Source organism: Pinus tabuliformis, chromosome 6, assembly GCF_031772625.1.
Source record: "Pinus tabuliformis cultivar Carrire ecotype Pingquan chromosome 6, CPIR1, whole genome shotgun sequence".
NCBI lineage: Eukaryota > Viridiplantae > Streptophyta > Pinopsida > Pinales > Pinaceae > Pinus > Pinus tabuliformis.
In genome coordinates, this window is record NC_142292.1 from 1,930,145,463 (window position 1) to 1,930,151,545 (window position 6,083).

The 6,083-nt window shown below is 35.8% G+C and overlaps 1 pseudogene; it reads right to left on the reverse strand.

The window, feature by feature from the left end:
* Nucleotides 1–1,611: 1,611 nt before the first annotated feature.
* LOC149266901 (putative aquaporin PIP2-8 pseudogene) lies at nucleotides 1,612–2,460 on the reverse strand (annotated as a pseudogene).
* Nucleotides 2,461–6,083: the final 3,623 nt, after the last annotated feature.

Below are 6,083 nucleotides of genomic sequence, written 5' to 3' on the forward strand. Positions count from 1 at the left end.
TCAAATTTAAAACTAGAATTAATGGCTCCACATTAATTTAAAATTTTTAAAAGCAGATAGCTAAAATTCTAAAACAAACCCCTTCTTTATGTTGGTTTCCGAATGTCAAGGAATCTGAAGGTCATTCCATTGAAAGGTGCTCTTTATTTAATCTCATTATCAACACACATTAACTTTAGTCATTTCCTATGTGCAATTAGATTTTTGGTGCACCAATGCCTACGGGGACCTATGGTAATGTTTCTCCTCATTACCTAACATGTTATAGCTTGGATGTAATATGTATATAATAGTTTGACATAGTGGGATGATTGGAAAAAATGGTTTAGCCATGTGGTTCAAGAAACATTTGTCAGATATGCCTCGACACAAGTGTGAGACTATTGCAAGGCTGACCATATTTCCTCGCCTCCATCCTCTACCCTTTAGCTTTTTATATTTCCTTTGCTGCAACATTTTTTCAATAACATCATAGGCATGTTCAATTCCTTCGGTGTATCTTTGCACCTTAAGGGGATATTGCTAGTTTAAAATTTTCTTAGATTTATAGTTTTGATAACTCATTTTGCTTGGAATGATGAAATAGGGTCTACGTTAAAATAAATGAAGATGGGAAAAATGAGAAGTATTGATGTGAATAATTAATCTAAAAAGATGCTTTAAGATGATTTAACATGAATAATTAATCTAAAAAGATGCTTTAACACTACATTAAGGGTGATGATCGAGGATGACCTCACTACTACAGGAAGGGGTGTTTTAAGACGTTTATTTAAGATGATATTTTAATTTCATCTTAAACAATTTGTTGGCGTTTTAATTTTCTTACATTAAGATAAAACGAAAAACAAACGTTTCCCCATCAAGTGCTCAAAATGAAAAATAAACTTTTTCGCTTCATCAGGCAGACTCAATTAAATCATATGTATTTGTCTTAGAAATAAATCTTTTCATCTCAGTACACAGGCTCAATTATTTTGTCTTCATTCCTCTGTGGTCCTGTGTTCTCTACCAATGACTAAGAATCCAATCTTGAAACTAAAGGTTGTCAAATTTCTAGATTCATAGATCCTTAAAGAAGGTTTGTTGGGATCCATAATAAAAGGTGGAACAAGTGGGATAGATAGGTTGATCCAGCGTGTCGAGTTAGGGGAATCGGTTGAGGTTTCTGGGAATATTTTCACAGAAATGAGGATCATGAATGGGTTTTCACAGAAGGCTGGAATTATTTCATGGGGATAATGGAGTTTCATGGAAATTTCTGGGTTTTTGTAGACAAATTGAGTTCTTTCCCAATTCATATCGGTAGGTAGTTCCATTATTATCACAGAGGGTTTTTGAATGTTTCCTCATATTGTATGAATTCATTTAGCTTGTTCCTGCTCTCTGTAGCTTGTTCCCACTCTTTGAGGTCCAGTAGATAACTCTGAGCCTAACTAATAAAATAAATCCTATTTCTACACATTTTATTGCTACTGTTGTCATGATTATAAAGATTTTTTATGAGATTTATTTCAAAGCAAAAACGAGCTCCTCATCATCACCTAGTTCTTCTTAATAGAATCAACAACATAATTATTTATTACAAGGCCTCTTAGAATAGAAGACACTCTAAACATGTGTTTTGCTGTGGAATGACCCCAGGACCTTGATGGCTCCTACTCTCAAAATGTACTGATGATAAATTGTTGCTCCTCTTGATCCAAGGAATGGGCCTACCTAGAATATCCACTAATCGTTTAGGGACTTTTGGTGGCCATATATGGGAACTTATTTGAAGCTCCTGGTAAGGTTGATGCCTGTGCTAGTAATGGGGATGGTCATCAAATGCAACATGATACTGCAAACCCAACAGGAAATGGAACCAATACAGGGATATGGGAGTCCTAAACATTACGCTTGGGATTTGTGGCAGAGAAAACCATGTAAACCAAGACAAAAGTTTCAATGATCTCAACAGATAACCTCAAACCTTTAGTGTAGCCATAAGCCACAAAGTTGTCTGCACCTACATATTGGTCGTAGTATGATTTATGGAATGCCTTCACCAACCCACATCTGCATATGACTCCCAAACACTAGGCCACCATGTAGATAATTTCCCTAGGCAAGGACACCTTCCTTGGAAAAAACATCCCAAATTTCACATTTGGGTTGATATGCCCACCTGAAATACCAGTAGTGCAACAAATCAACACAGAGATCATTCCTGTAAAATTCCTAGGAAATGCCTAAGAGCCCAATGCTGCCACAGGTAGCCTAGTTTCCCTTATGACAAATGACAATGGCCATTGTTATATACAGAAACAACAAAGTGGCAATGAATTCAACTATGACTACACGGTACAAGGCCCATAACTTAAAATCTGCAATGTCAAAGAGAGTTGTTGGAGGGCGATTTGTGTAGTCCTTTGCTAGAAATACTTGTTGCTCCACTTCTTTGCCACCTTCCTTGGCCATAGTTTTTTCTTGAACAAAAGTTGAAAATTCTTAGACACGGATTAACAATACCACCAGAAGAAAGGAAGGTAGAGGAAAAAAATGGATTCGTTAGTAATAGATAACCTTGAGTCTAACAAATTTTTTTGATGTGTTTCTTATATTTTTTTTCTCATGGTGTGTGCTCTTATCTCAAAGCTGGTGCCTGGAAAAGGAACCATGACCAAGTATCATTATTTCCTTTCTCTATATTTAAATTGAATATATCTAAGTTTCAGTATGGGTTTTTACAACCCTTTGTGGCCTAGAAGTTTTTGGGTTGTTAGGAAAGTCTCACAGCCTTCATGTCTAGAAGATTGGACTCATATTTTATTTTTATTTTCTTAATATTCCTCTAGAACAACCCTTCATTAGATTACTCAAAGACACTATTTCCAGAGTACCCTTCAAGTAATCTGGTTATCTATAATTATATTCAATACAAAGTTTGATATTTTAAATGTAAATACTAATAGTGATCTCATTTCACTATAACTTTCTTTCTGCGACATTTCATAAGCTAAAAAAAAACCCATTTGAGCCGAAATCCTGATTATCCTCGGGTTAGAATTTCAGATCTTGTCTTGCTATATTTTTGGAGATATGATCCAAGAAAGTTAGGGTTTTTGCATGCTCCCAAATTACATCCCAAATAGGTGACCTTGGGAAAATCGTCATAACTTTCTCTCTAATTATCAAATTGAAATTTCGCAATGAGTTACAGAGAGAAGACGGACTGTAGTTTTATGTGCATCGTTTTCAGGTTCGAACGTTGAAACAATGACACGTGGAACTTCCTACAAGTTTTATATACTGAAAATATGTATAATCAAGTCATCTTGGGAGATTGGGAATAAATATTTCTTGGAGAATCAAACTTTGATTAAACTTGTGGCATTGGAAAGAGGACTCAGAGGGATACCACAATTCACAATTTTAGACTTTGGAGATCCGAAATTTCATAGATACATCAGATACAATATCAAGCTCCTACAAAGTGAAAAAATGTGTGTCATCCTTTTTAAAATTTTGCATAAGTTTGGATTGAAAAATTAGTTTAAGGAATTCAAAGGGCATAGTGAAGCCTAATTATCATTAATTTGATGCCCCAAAGAAAGAAAATGGAAACAACTAGTAAGCAACCTGAAAGCTCTAGCATGACTCATGAAGAAGAGTAAGAAATGCAACATGATATATGAAATTACAAGACCAAGTGCAACAAAAGTCACTCTCACAAAAAGTAACAAAAGCTAATATGGATGGTTTAAAGAAAGACATATAAGCTAAGATGGATGGCGTGGAAGCTAAGATGGATGATTTAAAAAAGGGCATGGAAGCTAGGATGGATGGTTTAGATAAAGGCGTAGAAGCTAAGATGAATGATGTGGAAGCTAAGATGAATGACATGGAAGCCAAGATGAATGGTGTGGAAGCTAAGATGGATGGTTTAAAGAAATGCATGGAAGGTATGATGGAATATTTGAAGGAAGATTTGAAAAGTTTCTAGAAGAAATGTTTACCAATGGTGAAAGGGTAGTAAAGGAAACTCATGATGAGAACAAAATAAATGTTAATCATGATTTCATACACTCTAACGTTGGATCGAAGACCCACCATGTTCCAAATATCAATATGAGGAAGTTTTATGGAAAGGATCTCATAACATGGATACTATAGGTGGAGCAATATTTCGATCTCCATAATGTGAAAAACACACAAAAGGTACACATTGCAACTTTATATGTGGAACCAAATCAGTTTGTATGGTATCGATGGCTTTGCTCTCATAAACAAATTGTCACTTGGGAAATTTTTATGGATGAAATGATAACACATTATAAGGATAAGAAAATAAACACTTTTTTTAGACAATTGATCAATCTCAAACAAAAGGGTTCAATGATGGAGCATATTGAGGACTTCCAAAAATTGAATATAAAGGTTAAAGATATTCCAAAGGAGCATATGGTTGATGTGTTCATAAGGAATTTAAAGGATAACATCGAACATGATGTTCACCTTTGGTAACTTGATTCATTGGAGAAGGCATTCAATTTGGCAAGAAAAATGGAAAGAAAAATTACAGCAACAAGGAAGCCTACCACTCACAATTATAAAGATGGAAGTGTTGTTGCCCCTAGCCTTTCACAACCTACAAGGTTGACACCACAACAATTGGAACAAAAAAGAGCAAAAGGGCTTTGTTATAGTTGTGATAGCAAAATATACTAAAGGTCATAAGTGTGCTGAGAAGAAATTGTTTTACATAGATTGTGAAGAGGAGGAAGAAAAGGAACAAGAAATGTCAAAAGAAGAGGATATACACCAAGAACAAACCCTAGAGAAAGAAGAGATGAATCAAACCATATCTTGTAATGCATTGGTTGGAATTACCACTCCTCAAACTATCAAGATAGAAGGACATATCAAGAAGAAAAAGGTAATAGTATTGATTAATTCGGGTAGTACCCATAATTTTATTCATTGTAAGATAGGCAAGGAATTTAATTTCTTCCTATATCGAGCACCAAAGTGTCAAGTGATGGTTGCAAGTGGAGGAGCCATAAATTTCTCTGGAAATTTCCATAATATCAAGCTATCCATGGGAGAATATGTATTGAATAGCCCTATGCTTTCCATTCCAATGGGTAGTGTTGATGTTGTACTAGGAGTCCAATGGATACAATCCTTGGTTACAAGAGCTTTTAATGTTTAAGAACTTTTCATGAAATTTTCTTCAAAAGGAAAGGAAGTTGAATTAAGGGGTATCACATGGAAACTGAGAAAGATAATCAGCTCTAACATAATGACAAATCTTCTAAAGAGAGAACAACGAGGTGTAATTGCACAATTATGTTCACTAGAGGTTCCCACGTCAAAATCATATATTTCTCTAGATCTCCAAAAAGTCTTGGACAATTATTACAAGGTATTTGAGACTACCAAAGGCCTCCCACCTATTCGTGATCATGATCATGCTATTCATTTGATTCCAGGAATTGTTCCTCCAAACATCAGGCCTTACAAATATCACTATGCCCAAAATAGTGAAATTGAATGTATGGTTGCATAAATGCTAGAAGCTGGTATAATTCAACCTAGTCAAAGTTCTTTCTCTGCTCCAGTAGTATTGGTTCACAAGAAGGATGGATCATGGTGCATGTGACCAGATTATAGGGAGCTCACGAAGCTCACTATTAAAGATAAATTTCCCATTCATGTCTAACTCAAACTTACCCATAACCAATCCAAACACCCATACACTCTCTTCCAGTTACTGTGCCTGTGTCTGGGTCTTCTCGAACACTCCCTTCAGGCCTCTGTGAGAGCGCCTGATACTTTTTGGAGGCTCCCTTAGCCATTGTGTGCATGTGTTTAGGTATGAAAAAGCTCAGTTATGTGCTTGAGTCCGAGAAATAGAAACCCTAGATCCTTGTGAGCTTCACCCCTCTGATTTCAGACCCTTGTGCGAACTTCATCCATTAGACCTGTGTGAACCAAGACAAAATAAGATAGTAGGAGATGGCTTGATCAATGTGTGGAAATGAGCTTGAGGTATCTTCTATTTGTAGGCTTCCACGAGGGTTCACTTGGGGTTGATGCCA